Here is a 20,593-nt window from a genome sequence, read left to right on the forward strand (position 1 = left end):
ACTAAAGTACAGAAGAAATTATATGTAGAAGAAAGCACCACTTCACATAGCAAATATATCAATGAAACCAAGTGATGGTAAAGAATGAGAAATTTTTTGAAAAAGCTTCATATTGTTTCTGATAAATTCCTGCATGTTTGATCTATCATGCACAAGGGGAATTTTCTATGCTTTTACATACTTAACCTTTAAAAAGTGACTGACTAGTCTTTTCCTTCAGTCGAGAGTTATACCTGGAGTCCAGAACTTTTTGGACGTACTTACAAAGTTATAAACTTGTGTGTATGTACATCTGTCCGTTTTTTTTTCAGGGGAGAAGATCCATAGTTTTTTGATCTGTAAAGGGTTTGCTGACACCCCCAAGAAAAAAAAGGAACTTCTGCCTTGAAATGTTTTTAGTGCCACCCTAGAAACTAGAGACCTAGACCAAATGATTTTAGTCATGTGATGAATGTCAGATGCCTCTTTATTTCTTAAAGATTCCATTAGAAAATATTTTCTGATTAATAGTACTTTCTTTTTCATTCTGCTATTTTGTTTTTCCAGGTGGTGTTTTTATATACTCTTCCCTTATTTCAACAAAGCATTAATGAAATATTTGAGTGCCTATTCCGTGTGGTGACTTGAGCTCGATCTTGAGGAATATAAGATTGTGTAAAGTACAGACCCTGTTATCAAGTGACAGTTTTATTTCAAATTATTTCTGTAAGATCGGCTCTTGATATATCTTAACCACAAGGACAGCCGCAGTAGTCCAAATGTATTTCATTATTTATCAGTCTGACAGTGGCAACAAAAGGTATTGAATACTAATATTTGAAATTTTTAAAAATTAATAATTTGGCAGAAGTAAAAAAAAACCTTAACAAGGAAGACATACATTCATTATTCTAATTTAAATATTTCTTAGTCGTGTGTGTATGCTCATGTCTCTTATTCTTAGCATCTTGGAACTTAAGTGGAGCTTTCTATATATGTGTTTTTTAATGCATTGTGTCTGTCACATTTTTACTGACATGGCTCCTATTTGTACGGTTTTCCAAGCACCTTCAAGACTGCCTGAGCCCTCCTCCGCTGTGACACAGATTAATAGGGAGCCACCCGCACAGAGGCATTGCCTCAGAAATCAGAAAGGCAAGAGAAAGGAATGAATTGCAGCTGCATTAAAATCTTATAGAATGAACACCACTGTGTTACTTATGCATACATAAAAACTGTGGGGCATTTTTTCCTGTGCTGAGTCATAAAGTTTTGGATTTTTGTTTATTTGATCAGGAAGTTTCTCCAAATATGTTTAATTGGCTTTAGGAAATGGACATCGTACAATTGAAAACAATAACTTCTTTAAAAAATTCTTATATATAAAGAGATGCTAACCCCAAATATCACATATATGTCTTTTTCTGCAAAATGTGACCAAAGTCAGTTATCTGGTGTCAAGCCAGCCCTTCTGCCCTTAGTGCTGTGCCTCTCTCCTCTCAGCCTTTTTATCTGAGTACTTACTACATTGTCTCCTTGTGCTGAATTAAAAAGGCAGTAATAGATGTAGGTATCACACATGAAATGTTTAGTGAACTAATCAGACACTATGCTGATACAAAAATAAGAATGGGAATTAGAGAAAGAAGCTATTGTGAGCTAGTTCAAGGAAAGACTTCATTAAAAGTATGGGGCTTTTTTGTTTTGAAGGATGACTGAAATTTAGGTGATGAACGGGGGCAGAGCGCAGGGAATACAGTACAAAGAATAGATTTGAACAAAGAATTAGAGACAGATTAGCTTGATCTGTAGGGGTTAGGAGGAAGGACATTGAGGAGATGGACACTTATCTGAGGCATACAGATTGTATGAAGGTGGGACAAGTGTGCAAAGACCTTGAAAACTAGGAAGAAGACTTTAATCTTGATGTGGATGTGGTTGGTGGTAGAGGACTATAGGGTCTCTGGTAAGGATGTAACTTGATTGCAGCATTTTAAGCAGATTAATTTGGTATATGTTTGCTTGAAATTAGGACCAGTTAGAAAGCAGTTCTAGTATGTCATTGCTGCTGGCCAGTGCAAAATAGATGGCCTGAACTAGAACAATAATAGAAATGGAAAAGAAATGATGAGTTAGAAATCAGAAAAGATGAGATCTAAGGAAAGGCCTTTGGGTTTGGCTAGGTCCCTAGTGACTTTTAAAAATGTAACTTTCATAGAAAGATACAGATAGAAAGCAGATTCATAGGATTCCTGAGGAAGTGGTAAGGGTATGGATGTAGTCAGTAATTATTGACTGCATACTTAAGACATTTAGCAACAGAGGGAAATAGAAAAACAAGATGCTAACTAGATAGATTGGTAGATCTTAGAAGTCATTGCTTTAAGATAAGTGAGATACCTGAATATTTAAAGACAGAACATATAGAGCCAATTGAGAGGAAGACATGGAAAGAGAAAAACAATGCTAACTAGATAGATTGGTAGATCTTAGAAGTCATTGCTTTAAGATAAGTGAGATACCTGAATATTTAAAGACAGAACATATAGAGCCAATTGAGAGGAAGACATGGACAGTGCTGAAGAGAAGATAGGTTAATCAAGTAGGATAACAGATTTCTGTAGGTGTTTGGGAGGAGGTAAGCTCCTGAGATGGGGTTAGGTTATGGGTTTAGCTTTAAAGGGGTAGGATGTATTTCCTGTTACTTGTAAGAACAATCAGAAAATCTAGATGAGAGAATGAGATTAGAGAAAAAGAATAGATGAAGGGGCTTATATCAGTAATTATCAAATGTATATAGTTTGGGGATAGGGGTGAAAGAGTAGAGTTGGGAGCCTGTAACGAAAGCAGATGAAATAAATCTATGAGAATAAGCCTGGAAGTGCATTGGAAAGAAATTAACAAATTGTTGAGTAAAGACAAGGATCAAATTTAAAAGTTTGAGAGTCTAAATATGTATGGTTTTGTATGTTGCTCTGGTTGAACACAAAGCATCAGGAGTAAACAAAGCAAATATTGAAAGTTTGGTTAGAAGTTGAAGAAGAAAAGACACAAAGTTATTCAAGAAGACAATATTGAAATACCCAATCTTGTGGTCGAGAAAAGTCTAGTAAGGCAGGGAAGAACCAGTGGTGTCAGTGATTTTAGATTTTGATAAGGACAAAGAGCACGGGTATGGCGTTGTTAAGGGAACAGATTAGGAGACTGGTTAGTGTGATGGCCGCTTAGTGTTGAATGATGAGTGAGGACCAGAGAACGGATGGTAGATAGATATCTTAACATTAGGTCTGGGGTTCGGAAAGTTTAGCTTTCATAACCCCTATGGTCTCTTCCCTTCCTGTTTTCCTGCCAGTCCTTGAGAGTATGAAGTTAGACTGTATGAAAGAGAATTACAGAAAGCATGGTATTGCTTGGGGGACTCCTGGGTCAGGTTTCCTCTAAGTTGATGGCAATCCAAAAGAAAACTTCCCTCAATAGAATGAAGAGTTCCTTCCTTGAAACTCGGTAGGAGGTTGCGGAAGAAGGGGAAGGCCTGGGAAAAGCTAGAGATGAGATTAGACAGGTGGAGGTAAGCCCGGTGAGTGTGAGGGATTGGTAGACATGTTACTTATGATGGGAAGGATTTAATTTAGACAGAGGGAGTAGGTATGGCTTATGATGAGTCCAATAGTTGAGAAGTCCATATTACTGGTATGAGCTTTTCTCTCCTAAGCTTATATAGAAACTGGAAAGCATCAGCTTTCCACCCACATAGGGAAAGTATCTCTTCTTACTTAGTTGAATTAGTTCATTCTGCTTTTCTTTATTGGAATTAAAAGCAGTGGAGTGGTGAAGAGTAGAGAGGAATGAAGCATTTTATCATAACTGGTTATAAAAGCATTTGAACAGTTTTCCCCCAAAGAAAATGTGTTGTGTGAATAGATACATACCTGCAAGTTATTGGACTAATCTACTCTTGGTCCTCATATTTCGTGTACTTAGATGTGACCTTTAGGAAAAATTGCTGAAGATGTAGTGGAACAGGGACGGAGATACAGAAATACAACATATTTTTCCTCCTCATCCAATTAATAGCAAATATGACTAGTTTGGAAGTGCCCTTAATTTCCTGACACTAAAATATCTTTAAACTCACTGGACTTGTACCATACCTGTCAGCTGAGATAATCAACTGTGACGTTTAAAAATGATAATACTTCAAAGTACAAGTCATCACTCAAGAATACTGTGCATGTGAAACTGCTGAATGATGAGGAAGCTGCTGCTGCTTGGATCTCCTTCCTGCCCTGTGGTTTGCTGCCACTGGTATCCTTCGCAACCTTATGTTTCTGGGCAGACCAGCCGTTAGCTTCTTTAATCAGGAGCTTTCCCCAAAGAATCACTCTTGAGAATCCAAGATTCATTAAAGAGAATCTATTCTGTACCCTGAATTTGAGTTATGCAGAAATCTGGTTTACACACCTGTTAGGTACCTAGAACCAAAGGCAGGCCTAAGCAAACTAAGCTGCTTGAGAATATGACCGAAGTACCTAGAAGTTCCATGAAACAGCTGGAAACTGTTGTACTTGAGAACCAATTCATTTTCTCTAGGTTTCCTCCGACCAAAGAGCTGTTGACTTGACTTTGTTCTTAGTCCACTTCACATGTTACAGTTATTCTAAAGGTTCCCGGGAGCTCCAGGCTGGCCCTGGAAAATGTCATCCTTAGAACAGCTTTGTCGTTCGATCCTGTCTTTGGTACTTGGACCCAGTATTATGCTCTGTTACAAAGCAACACCCCCAAAAGCTTGTTTTTACCCCTTTGTTTAATTTATAAAGCCTTTTAAGGACCCAGTACCTTACTTTTAAAATTGGGGTGAAATTCATATAACAATTAACTACTTTAAAGGGTACAATTCAGTGTCCCAGTACTGTTCTTTAACTATCTCAATGTTAAAATAGCAGAATAAATAACCCACTCCAACTGTGAGAGTTTTGGTCCATTCTTGTGGAGGCTGTGTGGCAGAAGCTGCATCCAGACTCAGTGTTTTACCCAGCAGTCTGAAAGGCAAATGTTATACCTTAAAATATTCCTCACTTCTTCACAGCAGTACTACTTGAGTTGTGGGTCAAGCAGCTTTTATACCCCACCCTCCTTCAAAAAATGGGGAGGGGATAAGAAGCTGTAGGCAAGAGACCCTTAAGATACTTGCTTTCCTGGGTGGGTAAAAATGTTTGAAGCTTTCCTGGGTGGGTAAAAATGTTTGAAGCAGTCATCTGAATGATTTTGAAACCGCAATAATAATAGTCTTGCTGTCTTTATGACATTTGATTAGCATTATGTAAAGAAAAGTTTTGCTTTGCAAAGTTAAAGTACAAGCCTAGCTCTCTGGATATGAAGTTGAATGTGCGTGTGCATGTGTGTTGCTTTATATAGAGTAATTTTCATTTAAATCCTCTACTTTGTAAATATAGCAGAGGAAGAAGTGTCAGGCCATCTCTCTGTGACTTTTGATGTGTTCATTCCTGTCATGTTCTGATTAATTGATATGTTCAGGATAAATGCTGTGCTTAAATTCCGTCTTTCTCTAAATAGTTTTTTAAAGAAATAAAGACCCTATTTAAATGCAGCGAGGTTACAATACTGGTGCCCACCTCACCGCTGGACATGTTTTATCTGAGCAAGTATTTACATAGATTTCTCTCATCTATTTTCACTCCGACCACTAAGGACACCCATCCCGTGTCACACTGCTTGGGAAAACCTAAGAAAATGGTAATAAAAGATTTGTGTTAGAATCATGAAATTTCAGAACTGTGAAGTATCTAACATAGTCTTTAACAATCTTCCTTTTAAACACCAAAAGATAATGATAATAATAAACAAGGCTCTGAAGGATTGTGATTTGCCCATAATCACATTCTAACAACAATTTAAAATTCTGTTAGCCTTTGCCATCTGAATTTGCTTTCATACATGTAACTCTAGGAGAAAAAATAACTTCATTATTCCAAATATATCTTTTCTCTAAACTTTGTTGTGTCTTACAGTTTGATTATTATAGTAGTTCTCACAAGTCAAGGGCCTTCAACTGTGAATATCAGTGCAAATAATATTGCACTACTGGCAACTATTATCACAGATCCTGTACGTTGTCAAAACAGCCTCGCATTAAATGTGACCTAGTGGTCTTGGAGTAACTTTAGCAGGAGGGAAATGTAACCTCGTGGGTACTCTTAAAGTAGACTTAAAATAATTACCAACGTCAGAAACAAAATCAATGGTAAAACAGAGGTGGAATTATATTTACCCCGGATTCTTCTACAGTGCCAGAACATTTAAGAACTAACATGCATGACACTAGACTGGTGATATCTTTAATAATCCAGAATGGAAAAAAAATCTTACAATAATGGCACCAAGATGTACCACACCTACACTAAAGGTGTGATCTCCGATTCATCTTCCAAGAGCTACTATATGCTACACCATGTAAAATGATAGCATATCTCATTTTTTTAAAATCAAGGAGGTTGTTGTTTTCAGCATAATGAAACAGGGAAAGCTCCACAAGGATTTAAAGATGATAATACCATCACCATCTCCAAGAAGAAGTGCAGGAAAGCTGACTGCAATCAACTTTTATAGCCTAGTGCTGTTTCCTAACATGGTGAGATCTTATCCCAAGGACTTTGCCAGCATTTACGCGCTGACGGTCTTGCATACTGAAGTAATGTGTCCATGGAACAGAACTCGGTGATCTGGAACATTACTGGAATGTCTTTAAACATATGTTGGCATTTGCAAGAAGACCGACATCCTGAAGCTGTTTTATTTTTTTCTTTATTACACCCACAAATTAAGTATCCAGCTAAAGGTAAAGGAGGCCCTGGGTTATGACTTCATCAACCAAGTAGGAAGGTTTCTTACTGGCTTTAAGCTGAGTGTTGGGCTACCATTGTTTCACTTACGTTTTCTCTATTTAAAAATGTAAGTTTTGTTAAAATTTATGATTATAGATTACTGAAATATGCCCTTTCCCCTTCCCCCTCCCCCCATTTAGGGTAAGATTTAGGAACTGGTCTGTTTCTTTTTACTTCTAAACTATTAACATTCACTAATTAACCTAACCGTAGTCCTCCCCAGTCCCAGATAGGTATAATAACATTCCTTGCTCGACTTTTAGTATAGTTACTACTATTAGGTCTAAACTCGCAAGATCTTGCCTGTATTTCAGATGGTAGGTGATTGGAATTAAGGCTCTTACTAAAATAAGCAAAGATCCTAAATAACCTCCAGAGAAATACACACAACCATGCAACCTTTGTTGTAAAACGTGCTTTCAGGTTTTAATCTTGACCACCATGAGTCTCATTCTGATAGCTTGTGCTCACCTCTCTGTCCCATTTCTTTTTCTTTGGACGAAGAAATTGTTTCTTTGTCTATATAACTTACCAACAATTAGAGGGGGTGGTCTCGACAGGACCTAGATGTCCACTACTTGTGTGATTCTCTGACAGGATCCCTGAGAGACCTGAATTTTCCCTTTTCAAAGGAGAAAGTTCTGTCCCTATCAGACTACTGAATCTCTATGATCAATTATCTCCCTAGTAACCAGTCTACTATCTTTCAACTGTTTCCAAACTGGCTTTTGATTTTAAGTGATCATATTCTTTTCTCTTTTGCTTTTAAAACAATACATTTAAACAAAATGTTGTCTGGGTGTCAGGGTAGATTGAGAAACAACCATTTGGCACTGTTAAATGTCAAACTGATAAAGTTTTTGACATTACGAGACTGGTGGTATTTACTTTCCCTAGCTTCCAAGTTATTCTAGCTTTTTAAAAATCACGTCATGCTTTTAGGTAATATGACTAAAATTCAGTGTTTTTCAAATGTGTGTGACTTTTAACAGTTTTTTCACTAAAATGTTCTAGTTCAATATAAAGCTCCAGTGGTGAAATAAGAATTGTAATTTCTAATTTATATTTGAGAATGTATTCATCTGCCCTCCCCTCTTTACTTCCTGCCTTCCTTCCTTCCTTCACAGTAAGACTCAACACTGATTGAGAATTGGTTCTGTCAATACTATCTCTAGCAATCTTTTCCAAATCAAGTATAATAAATCATAACTAAGGATGAACACTTAAATAAATGAATATATGGTTTTTAAAATAAATATGTGTTTTAAATCTTTTTTAAACTAAGACTCCTTCATGAACTGGTGGTGAACATATAAGTCTTTGAATTCGTCAGGGTATTGAAGGATGTATTCTTATTAGGACTAAGCCTTTTAAAATCAAGACATGAAAGTTGGAAGCAAAAAGTTTTTTATTTTCTGTACTTAGTGAATAAATAGTGAGGAGAAAAAGTAAAATAGTCTTTTTTATGTTATTTATTACATAGCTGAAATAGTTAAATTTCAAAATATACATGCTTGTTCTGAAAAATCAAATGTTTATGTATAAAACAGCCTCAAAACAAACTTTAACACCTATCTCTTGGCTTGGGTAAATAGTCCAATGAGAACGTCAACTCTTAGAGGTGTATGCTTGGTCTGTTGGTCTGGAAATATCTGTCACCATGACTGTACTCATATCTGTTTCATTTAGTTTTAGTATAAAACTCTGAGAAAGTTAATTCATTTCCTGAAATAATTTTTTTCTGAAATTAAGAAATAAAGTTATTGTTTTAATGCTTAAAAATATTTTCTAAAAATGAAGCTCTTAGCTGGATTATGAAGAATTCATCCATTAAAATCGTTTCAGAGCATGGATAATTTTAGTCTTCTCTTTAGTATTTTTGTGACTTTGATTTATATCCTTAAGAGCCATTTCTCAGAAAAAGATAAGACTGAATGATTTTTACTGTTGAAATGAAAGTGAGCTGTATGATCAAATTGAGTAAAAAACTGGATTTGTAGTATTTAATAACTTTGAGAAAATTTGGAAATCTTTTAATTTGGAAAATTATCAACATCGGAAATCTAGGAGTTTCAATAGACACATAACCATAGGGGATTTGCTGGTTAGGCAGCAAAATACTTTGGTCTGAATATGAGCCTGAAGAGGAACTTATCCCTACCATATAAACATTTTATTGGTGCCACACTATCAAAAGCTATCACTGACTTTGTTCAGAATGGCCAACTTCCAATGATCCACTGAAGAAATGTAAAAACAAAGCAGAACAGCATGACTTTTAGGAGGTTGCTGCAGAATATTATGGCATCAAACACCGGAGAAAATGATAGAGAGTAGTCATTCAATAAATGTTCATTGAATGAAAGCTTATGTTTGAGCGAGTGATGTTAGTGTCTTTTTGCTTCTGGAGGCCTGCGAAGCTTGGATCTGCTTTGTGTTACATCTGGACTTTTGGAAGCTTTTAATCAGATTCATTTGCACATGAGTTCTGACTTACATCTTGGTTGTACTGTGGCAGTCAGTGTTGAGTCCCCTCATCACTCCATGAATCAGCTCTTTTCTTCTGTCTTTATTACCTCCTAACTATGGAAACCTCAACTCTTGACTTTTCCTTGTTTTCCCAAGACCAGCTCCCCATCACACAAACCTTAAAAAATTTTACCTAATAACACTTCTTAATCCAGTTTCTCATTTGTGATTCTCTCTCTCTTCCCTCTACTTTCCTAAGTAGGAAGGAGTCTTAAAGGCGCTTGTAATTGTTATTTTTTTCTTGGTTAAACCAAAATCTTTTTCCCATTTGTACTTCTGGTTAAATATATGAAAGCAGTTACCACTTGTCTAGTGACGTCTTAAATGTAGATGAAAAATTCTTAGTTTTCCCAACCATTCCGTACTTAACATGGTTTTTGTTCTCTCTGTAGTCCAGTTCTCCTCTACGTGTATTTCGACTTGACAGTGAATGCCTTTCTTAAATTATGAAGCACACACCGTAATATAATAACCCAGATGTAATTAGATGATGACCTACTTTTTTATTAAAAATATTATTACTAATATTTGAATATTTCTTTACAGTTGGCAGAATTTTTTAATAAAATCATTTATGAGGTAAATAGCATCCCCATTTTGTAAATGAGGAAACTAAGGCTCATTTGTGATTTGCCCAGTGTTATACAATTGCTGATTTAGACATATCAGTTTCCATGGTCTTAATGTTACCTTTTTAGAAGTTCCATTACCCAGTTGTCATATCATGTATTATAAGCCTGTTAAGGTCTTGTAGGCTAGACCTTTTTTCGTACACACAACTGGTTAATTAGATTCTTCCATATCGTGCCTTGCAAATGCATTTGTAGACATCCAAATATATATCTGTTAAATTTTTATGTGTTTGTATTTGATGTAGAGTGTATCTTGTTTATGTGTCACCATCTTACAAGTTTATCTTATGAAAGAACTACGTGGTTATAAAGTGATAAGATAAATGTTAGTAGTAACATTAATAAATATTTGAAGAATTTAAATTTAAATTTCAAGAATTTAAATTTGAAGAACTTAAGAATAGTTGCAGTTTTACTTTTTTTTTTTTTTTTAGGCGAGTCAACCCTTGGTTGACCTCACAGATTGCGAGGACCTCGTCAGCTTACAGTCCCTTATTTTATTTTTATTATTATTATTTTTTTTTGCACCTGCAGCACCTGGTCTTCCTAGGTGGCCTCCCATCCAAGTACTAACCAGGCTTGACCCTGCTTAGCTTCTGAGATCAGAGGGGATCGGGCCTGTTCAGGGTGGCATGACCATAGACAAGAATAGTTGCAGTTTTAATTATAGATTTTGTCATCTCTAGAATTGGCTTTCATTTGCATATTTAAGTTAACTTTGTGGGTTTTGTTAAGTATAATAAAAAGCATGGAGTCAAAAGATAGGCCAAGTGGTAGCTCAGGAACTTTTAGGCCGACACACAGTATCTTAAATTCTGTGAAAATTAATCTAAACTTTGCTGGAATCTGTGCCATCCTCTATCATCTTATCCCAAAATGCTACCATCAGAAAACTTATCAGAAACAACTGAGTTCAAGATATATTTATGACACCCTAGGATGCCTACCTAAAGAATAAATTACTTCGATATGATTGGTTCTTTATGGAAATGCATTTTCACTCTCATTGATCACTCTGTTACTTTTGTTTTATGTAATCGATGTGTCACTGAGATGGGACTGGAGCTAGCTGCAGTCTTTGGGTGTGGGCAGGAAACAGAAGAAGAAAGGAAATGGACCATGAGTTATAGGAGGAAGACTTTCCCAGTAGAAAACAATCGTCAGTAGAACCTGCCTCCTTGACTACTTGCTCCACTTCAAAATTAAAAGTTTAACTTCTTGAGTATTTCATTTAGAAGGGAACTGAGGCTCTAGCCAAATGCTACATATTATTTCTCATGGAAAATGCTGCTGAACACAAGCAATAGAGCAGTGCTTGCTTAAACCTATCATAGTCATTTCTAAAAAAATCCAGCTTCTAATCTGTTTCAGAATTTTCCCAAGAACTAATAAGCATGTAGCTAATAGAGTCTACCATTCCTCCTTTTCTGGCATTTCTCTTAACAGTGGTTTTATGGTCACACCTGAGGATTAATACCCTGGGATAGAATTATTTTGTACCCAGAGATTTTGAACTTATTAAAATTGAGTTATTCTACCGTCTTTGCATCTGTACTGACAGTTATCTTCTATACGTTGCTCTATCTGTCCTTCCTGGTTTGAGGATTGTGTGCTCTTTTATAAAGAAGATGGAAGGAAGCAAAATGAAGATGGAAGTACGTACCTCTGTCTTCTCTTGGGGCTTAACATTGTGACAGGTTGAGTAGTGACTTTTCCTAATTTTCTATTCGAATTTAGCTTTTTCTTGCCTTCATCATTTTTGACAAGCTTCAGTCATTATGGATTCTGATTTTAATCTTCAAGGATTATGATACTCTTATATACAGGTAGGTTATATACCTCCATCCATCTTTTCTTTTCAAATCTAATCCCATGAGATTCTCTCTGTGCAACAACTGGTTTTTTTAGATTTCTTCCCAGTTTTCCTTACTAGAATCATTATTGCATAGTCAGAATGTCATATTTTAGCATCTTCTGTGGCCTATGAAGGACTACTCCCTGGAACTCTGGGACCACCCTGACCCATCCTTTTTTGTCCTTTTGTGATAAGCTGTTATCTCAGAAAACCTAGAAGCTAATGTCCGAGGCTGTGCATTCAAGAAGCTTAAAATACCTCGTGAGGTTCAGGTTCAGGAATCATTCACTATATGCAAAGAGGATTAAATCAAGGCCCATTTCCTGAAGGAGCTAGCAGTCTAATAGAAAAAACTGACATGTAAATGGATGATTACAATACACTGTGGTAATTGCAAAAATAGCCAGCATGCCAGCCAGCCAATTCTTATTCTTGCTTCTGCAAATCCTAGAATTATGTCACATACCCTTTAGGGCTTCTATCATGTTCTCAATAGCCAACCAGTTCTTCGTTGGTCACAACTCAAGAGTATAAATTTCCCTCCTTGTTTCCACCTTGAGAAGGATAGGTGCAGGAAGTGAATTTTATCAGGTTTATTTTCTTCCAGTAGATTTAGACCTCAGGTATTAGGGTAGTCAACACCCTTCCTATCTCTGCAGTTTTATCATTTGTTTTGGTGGGATCATATTCTTGTGATCTGTATGTCCTCTCCTGGGTGACAAGCTCCCTTGATCATCTTTGGATGTCCTCATACAGCTTTGCTCACAGTCAGTGCTCAGTTTTGTGCTCACTTACATGCCACCTTCCACGCCTCCGGTTTCAGATTGTGTGCATTTCTTATATTGGATTTTTGTCCTTCCCTATTATTTAGCTCTGTTGCCTGTGCATTTTGGTTTAGGTTCCATCTAATCTAGGCTATAATGCTTCTAAGAATGTATTTTATCTTTTGCATTAAATTTTGAGTTTACTTTTTCCTCATTCTATATATAGCTTTATATTGAGAATTTTTCCCTGGTTTTTTTTTTCTTCTTTTCTTTTTTTTGGATTTTGCTTCCTTACATCCTTCATAAAACAAACATGTAGATGCTTTCCTAGTTCCCATGAGATCTGATTCTCCCCCAAACAATTATAGATCTAGAAAAGTACACATTGCACCAAACACCTCTACTTGTGTTTTGAAATGTTCCTACTATGTTGTGTGCGTAGCTGTGCCTGCTGTTCTCTGTTCTGTATGGAATGCCCTTTCCTCTTCCATATCAGCTTCTCTTCCTCCGAGCTTTTCCGGTTGCTGCTTATCCTGCATGTAGAATAGCAGAACTATTCGTTTTCTTCTTTATGCCCTTTCATACCAGAATAGCATTTGTTATCACAGAGTGTACTTTGTAGACATGTCTGCCCTCCCCTTCTCTTGGCCTTTTGAGACCTGCCAGGATAAGGACTGGTTGGTAATGCGCTTGACGGTGAGAAGAAATGCTTTAGAGTCAGACTGGGTTATACTGACTTTGGCAGTTTTTAACTGTACAACCTTGGGCAAATTTCTTAAACTACCAGAGCCACTCAGTCTCCTTGTTTGTAAAATGAAGTTAATACTTAGCTCATTGGATTGTTGTTACTAAAGTAATCAAATACAGAAAGTACAGTGAGTGGCCGAATAGTGTCTAGTGTAGAAAAATGATAGTCTATAGTTAATAGACCCGTTTATCCTGTACACACAATATTAAAGTATCTTCGAAATTTTTCTTATTTAATTTTAGTGTGTTGGATTTTAAAAATTATATTTTGCCAGTTATATTTGCTTCTGTTTTGGCATCTCAAGCACTATTGAAAACATCATCTTAGTGGTTCCTTTCTCTCAGTTTACATGCAGAAAAACCCTTTGGACCCTAAGTTAGCTGATTGCAGAAGGATTTACATCTCTTTGGCAAGAATTATTTGATTCGTAGCATTATACAGATATGCATTAAACAAGATTTTGGAGGCAAAGTGATTGCCATCTTCTGTCAAGTTCAGCTTTCAGTTCAGCAGATTCAGAGGATATCCTGAAGCATGTCAGTTTCTAAGACACTGAGCTACATTCTGAAGAATGTACAAAATATGGAGACCTTCCAGTAGAGTTGTGAGGGAGAAGATATGAATGCATGCAGTTGGTAAGCAGTAACTACAGTAGATGTCACGGCACAGTTTGCTGCCAGATGAGGGTGGTTCAGACCGTAAGTGCTGTCATCTGGAATGATCTGAGTAGAAGAGAAAAGATGATTGCATAAAAATTGAAGAGATCAGGAAAGCATTCTGGACAAGGAGAAAGGAAGTAATGACAGAGTCTAGAAAGCACAAATCATATTCTCTTGGCCTCTCTTCCTGTTTATGTTGTTCTGCTTCTAGTGGGAAAACATTTCACCTTTTTTGTTGTTGTTGTTGTTGTTCAAGTTACTCCGTCCTCAGAACTCTTTTATATTTGAGGTCTTAGAATTTATCACTGCTTTCAGGTCTATTAAACCCTTAAGATTTTTGTCTGTGCCCCAGCAAATCTGCTCTGCAGTACTGGTCTAGCTTGCTTCAAGATAAACATAATTTTAGAAATTCGAGTGTCAAACTATTTGTGTAAGTAGGATAACCGGTTTTCATAAACAGTCTGATTTTATAAATCTGTTTGAAAGAATCCATTCACGTAGTAGTCATTTTCACTGCAAATTTTAGTTAATAAATTGAAATGATTTTTGTGGTTGTCCTAAAGTACAGCATGCCTATATCATGAAGGCTTTCTTTTAGGTTCTGATAGGAGCAATTTTGTGTGCTCTTTAATGTTTGGTTTAACATACATGACAAGCATAATTTGTTTACATTTGAGTTGCTAGAGATATGTTGTTGAAGTTGGAGAAAGTTTGGCTTTCTTAAAATCATATACTGTTGGAGATGGACTCTGGCCCAAAACTGATAGGAAATAATATATAACAGAGTGAGGTAAGTGTGTGTGTAGAGAAGGGTGTAGTGGCTGAGACAGGCTGTACCCTGTGTCCTAAAAATGTATGCCAGGTTTGAAAATCTGGCAAGGAGGAATCATAGTGGGAACTGGACTTCTGACGTACAACCACTTGTACCAAGAAAGACTTGTTAATAACCCAACCACTGGAGGGAGCTTCTGACTTTGAACTGTAAACTTTACAGTATAAAAGATAGAAAAGGAAGATAAACGCTTTTTAGGAAAAAAAAAAAAGATCAGGTTGCAGATTCAGGCTTTGGGGAGTAACCATTAAAAAAAAAAGGCTTAAAAACGGAAGAGTGGAATAATCTCTTCTAGGAATATTTTGTGACTGGGACTGACTACACAGTTGGGGGTGAATTTGACCGTTAAGAGAGGAATTTTACTTGAAGTAAGAGGTCGCTGGCTCAATTGAAATGGAGTAGCTTAAAGATCAGGGCCAAATATGGACCAGCCATCCCTACCCAAACATGAAAGTAGAGAAAGTGGTGGATTTGTGAATTTAGTTGCATCTAGATAGTTTAATTAATGAGGCCTGCGTGTTTATTGTTTCATGAAAAGACCTTGTGGAGGTGGGAGGAAGGGGGAACCAAAAAGAAGGTAGAGGCAAGAATTCCAGGCGGAGACGGAAAATCCTGATCTACAGATTGCATCAGAGGAAACAAATACTCGGAATTGCCTTTCGTTTCAGGGTTCCTCCTGAGTGTGCTTTATCTCACTGTGCCGTCATTACGCATAAATCTTCTGTTTTCACTCCCAGCAGCAGATCTTGTTTTCCAAATATAATCTTACGTGGTACCCTAATATGTGAAATGATGAAATCAGATTGGGGACGAGGGGACGTGTGTGCCCTGTCTCCCCAGCTTCCTCCTCAGTGGCTCCTGAGATGGTTTTGCAGTCTGTGAGACCAGTTGGAAAATCATTCTCTCAGGTGAAGGTTTTATGCCTACTGGAAAAGCTCATTGGCTTGTCACTAGTGACAACTTTTCATAAAGAGCATATTTTCCCACAATTTTGCTATCTGTAGCAAAGTTTTGCATTTCATCATAACTAACGCATTGCAGTTTATCTGAGGAACAGAAGGGGAAGAAACCCAGTTGGCCACTATCATGCCAACTGTGTCCTCTTGCTTAGGCCATTCATTTTTTCCTGCTTTATCGTTTTCTGTGAAAAGTCTCAAGTCAGAACACGGCTTAATTTTGTCTTGAAATAATAGTCATTGCTTATAAAACGTGGCTTTCTCTATACTTCCTTTTAAGCAGTTGGACTAGTCTACTGTTGCACAAAAATACCAAAAGTAGTTTCAACTTGTGGGTTTTCAGGCTCAGGGGATCTATGTAGTAACAACTCTGTGAATAAGCGACAGCTACTGTTCTTCACCCACCAGCACGTTGCCACACGTGTGCCTAACTGGCCTCTCTTTTTCCTGAACTTTTATAGCGTTTATTAATCACATACAACCCCAGGACATTTCCTCGCTGCTTTTTCAGATTTCAGTTGTTGAACTTGTTCCGTTTTCACGTTGTCTCACCCTCTAGACGTTAAGCTTGAGAACGGGAGTCATGCTTTAAATGCTTTGTCCTCTTTGTGCGTATTCGGTAAATAGTACCTTTGACTTTTATCTTGGCAGTCTTAACACATGCATTTTATAATTTTTATTGTTGCTAAAAACTAGATTTGTCAGCTTGCTTAGTGTGCGATGATCGACTTGTTACAGACTGGGTGTGTTAGTCTACCAGCAAGCTGGCAGGATTTTAACTGTAATTTCTTCTTTAATATGAGGTGTTCTGAGCCAGGTAAACCGAAAGTGTACTGTACTGATACTCCTTACACAATGGAATGAGAGAGGGTGGTGCATGGCATCTTGAAAGTACTTTAAATTTCTTTGAGGTCTGTACTGAAAAATGGAACTACAAGCAACTTGACCCGGTCTCCCGCCCTCAAATTATTTAGAACCAAAAATAGTGTTTTGTTGTACATATTTAAAAATGACAAATTAAAATTAGTTTTTAACATAAAATATTGAAAGTGTTAGCAATCCTTTAAAAATATACAGTCTTTTCCTAATGCGTTACATACTACTACTACTGCTAACCGAATACTTTAAAAACAAAATCACTGTCATTTTTAATATGAAATATAGTAACTTGATTTTCATTGTACTTGGTCTTTTCCAGTCTTTCTTGTGGAATATGGAAAACGCTTTCTCATATTTTATTTGTCTTTGCAATATTTTGGTGGCGAGAAGGCTTATTAATTAGATCGCGTCCGCAGTGCTTCTGCTAGAATGCTGGGTGTTAGCCCTGCGTTGTCGAGCAGGCTGTCGCGGACAGAGCCAGTTCTTGGCAAGTGAGAATTCCTTTGCTTTGGCTTTTTGGAAAGTTTACTGTCTGTTTAGCACTAGAGAAAAAAATTGTCGATAGCATTTATCAGGTAATAAATGGCCTTCACATGGCTTTTCTTTTTCCTATTTTATTTTATCTTTATGAGACAATAAGGCAGATGTTATTCCTACTTATGAAGTAGGGTTTGGAGACATTAAGAAAATGACTTATGTGTCCGAAGTTATATTAATGACCCATGTGGAATTGCCTTATACAGTCCATCTGCAGTTTTCCAGCCATTAGACCTACCGACTTGTACTTACTGAATTGTACCTCAGTGCGAAGTTCTATGTATAAATAAAGAGAAATGAAGCGGCATCTGGTTGAGTCTAGTGGTCAGAGCCCTGGTATTATTTGAAAGGGACATTGTATTCGAGTGAGATTATTTAGAGCCCCAGAACAAAGGAATCGTCCTTCATGTCAGTGGTCCCCCACCAGTAATGAATTTGCCCCCATGAGCCATTGGCAATTTTGGTTGTCAAAATGAGGGATGTGTGTGCACAGTACTGGCCTCTAGTGCGTAGAGACCAGGGATGCTGCTAAAAACCTCCTATAATGCATAGAACAGCTCTTATGACAAATAATTATATAGTCCAAAATGCCGGTGGTGCCGCAGTTGATGAACCCTGCTGTTTGTATTGCAAGGAATGGAATTACGGAAAGGCTTCGCAGCTAAAACCAACTTGGGTCAGAGGCAGGGAGCTGGTAAAGAGGGTGATTTATTTTGACGGGATTATGATTTAACTGATTTTCTTTCTCTTGCCCGTTCTTTGTGCCAACACTTGGTATAGCCATTGTGGAAAAATAGTGAGGAAAACTTCTCCTGAGCTACTTGGAATAGTGGTCCCATTCCAGGAGGTGAAGATGTCAGTCTACTTCCCTGTTAACTACTCACCCATGCTGTCAGGCTCCCAGGAAGTCTAGGGCTTGTGACTTTTTTGGGCCAGATTAAAAGAGTTATACACTAGCTAATTTATTTCGCAAGGTATCTTATAATCATAGTTTACCTGGAAGGATCTAAGTTTCTCACTGTTTCTATATCACGTGCCATTCGTGAATCTCTTTGGCACACTCTTGCTTGATTTCATTAGTCTAAAATCAGAGAAACGTGTCTTTTATAAAAATAGACTTTATTATTTAGAGCAGTTTTAATTGAGTGGAAAGTAGACAGAGTTCTCATATATCCCCTGCCCATGAACAAATATCTTTTGACTTTATTATAATCCTAATTTTCAGATAAACTTTATGTAAGTGCTGTGTTATTCTGTAATGCAGACTTAAGGGCTCCTTAGTTCCAGTTCTCACTTAAAGGTAAAGCAAAACTTAGGAGGAAATCAGTCTTAGAGAGTTATGGGTATTTTCTTTTTCGCTACTCTGTGGAAGAGAGAGGCTTAAATTATCTGCATCTGAGGCTTCTTACTGACTGACTACCTAGTACCAGAACATTCATCTTCCTCAAAACGTTCCCATGTAGTTATATATCATCTTTTTTCTATCAGGGAGATTTTACATTCCTCCGAAGAATTTTTCCTTTTTGGAGTTCAGTTTCTGATTAACTGAAAACGATCTCAGGTTATTGAGTCTGACAGTTTGACTGCTTTATTTTTTTTACTTTTATTTATTTTTATTTTTTAGACAAGGTAACCCTTGGTTGACCTCACAGACTGCAAGAACCTTGTCAGCTTACAACCCCTTATTTTATTTTATTTTTTTACACCTACAGCACCTGGTCTTCCTTGGTGGAATCCCATCCAAGTACTAACCAGGCCTGACCCTACTTAGCTTCCGAGATCAGACAGGATCGGGCGTGTTCAGGGTGGCAGGGCCGTAGACTCAGTTTGACTGCTTTAAAGGTTAGAGTACACCATAGCCACCAAACCTTCCTGCAACTGACGGTGTCCTAGGACTTTATTAGTGTGATCTTGATAATGCCTCATGCAGTTGGAGCCAGAGGGAAACTGATAATGGTGATTAGAATCTCCTCCCTCACCACAAAGCCCAAGTTGTTCCTTCAGCCAAAATATTTCTCTATCCTGCTAATCATTGAAGTGGACATATTATATGCTTTCTGCTTTTCTCTTCTGCCTCCTTTTAATCATGGGTTTCATAGGCTCCTGGGTTTTCCCTTAAATATTCGACCCATTAAAAAGTCAATTACTAGTCTATACAAAATAGATGAAGGAAGAGAGAATTGGTGTTATTAAAAAACCAACTCAGATACGGTCTGGATTTAAGTCCTCGCTGTACCTTGGGCCAGTTGTTCTGGAGTCTATTCCTTTATCTGTTAAATGCAAGTTATTCCCTGTGCTCTGCCTACCTCACAACATGAGGATCAAATGAGAGTACCTTGTAAGTTGTACAACACGATGCAAACGTATAGTAGGATGCGAATAGAAGGGTGAGCTTTAGGATGTTGCATTGATTGCGAAATGGAAGTAGATGGAAAGAATTCATTTTCCCTTCTGTTGACTTGTCTGTATGGCATATTTTGCCTTTTCTTCATCTTAGAAAATTCAGAGATAACTTTTGTTCGTTTCGGTTGTAGTTTTTTTGCCTTTTTATAAATAAGGGTAATAGGGTTAAATGATTCATATGCTGAAACATGATATAATTTGGCATAGATCAGTGATTGGTGCAAAACAAAATTCCGAATTCACCAAGTAGCATAGACTGGGCTTGTCACAGTATCATTATCGTCATCACCACCACCACCAGTGGGGATTGCTAATCAGTCCTGTAGAAACAGAAATAATTTTCTTTGTTCTTCTCAAAAACTCCAGTGGTAGTTCAACTTACCTTCCTATTTTCAAACAGTTATCTTAAGTAATTACACTTTACTGTTTTCCACCTTAATCAGTTAGTTATTCTGTGGATTCTGACATTAATAGATCAAGTTAGTTAAGTCACAATATATAAAAAGCCTTTTTACATTGACAGTGTCTTATCATGTTTGATGCTATTCAGAAATAGACCCAGAGAACCATAGGACTCCAGGACTCATGTTTTAAAAGATGGGGAGAACTCTGTTGGAGTAGGGCAAGCAGACTGTGCTGGAAACTATTCCATCTGAAAGGTAGCTTAACCCCTGCCTATTTGGCCTTTGTGACCAAGGGGAAAAGACTCTTTTTAAATTCAAAAGCCTACTCAGTACTGCCTTTCTCCTCTGAAATGCATTACCAGTTATATAATCAGAAAGGACTTGATTCTTTTTCTTTTTTTATTGGCTTATGTTTATTCTTCATAAAATGACTTTTCCATTTAACGGGCTCAGAAATAAGGTCCTGTATTGAACTTTGCAGGCTTGCTTTTAAAAAAAAAAAAAAAAAAAAAAA

General features: G+C 37.1%; 2 pseudogenes; both read right to left on the reverse strand.

The window, feature by feature from the left end:
* Positions 1 to 10,567: 10,567 nt before the first annotated feature.
* On the reverse strand, positions 10,568 to 10,686 carry LOC112478788 (annotated as a pseudogene).
* An 8,289-nt stretch (positions 10,687 to 18,975) lies between these two features.
* LOC112478728 lies at positions 18,976 to 19,094 on the reverse strand (annotated as a pseudogene).
* Between the last annotated feature and the right edge of the window lie 1,499 nt (positions 19,095 to 20,593).

Source organism: Pteropus alecto, unplaced genomic scaffold, assembly GCF_000325575.1.
Source record: "Pteropus alecto unplaced genomic scaffold, ASM32557v1 scaffold22, whole genome shotgun sequence".
Taxonomy (NCBI): Eukaryota; Metazoa; Chordata; class Mammalia; order Chiroptera; family Pteropodidae; genus Pteropus; species Pteropus alecto.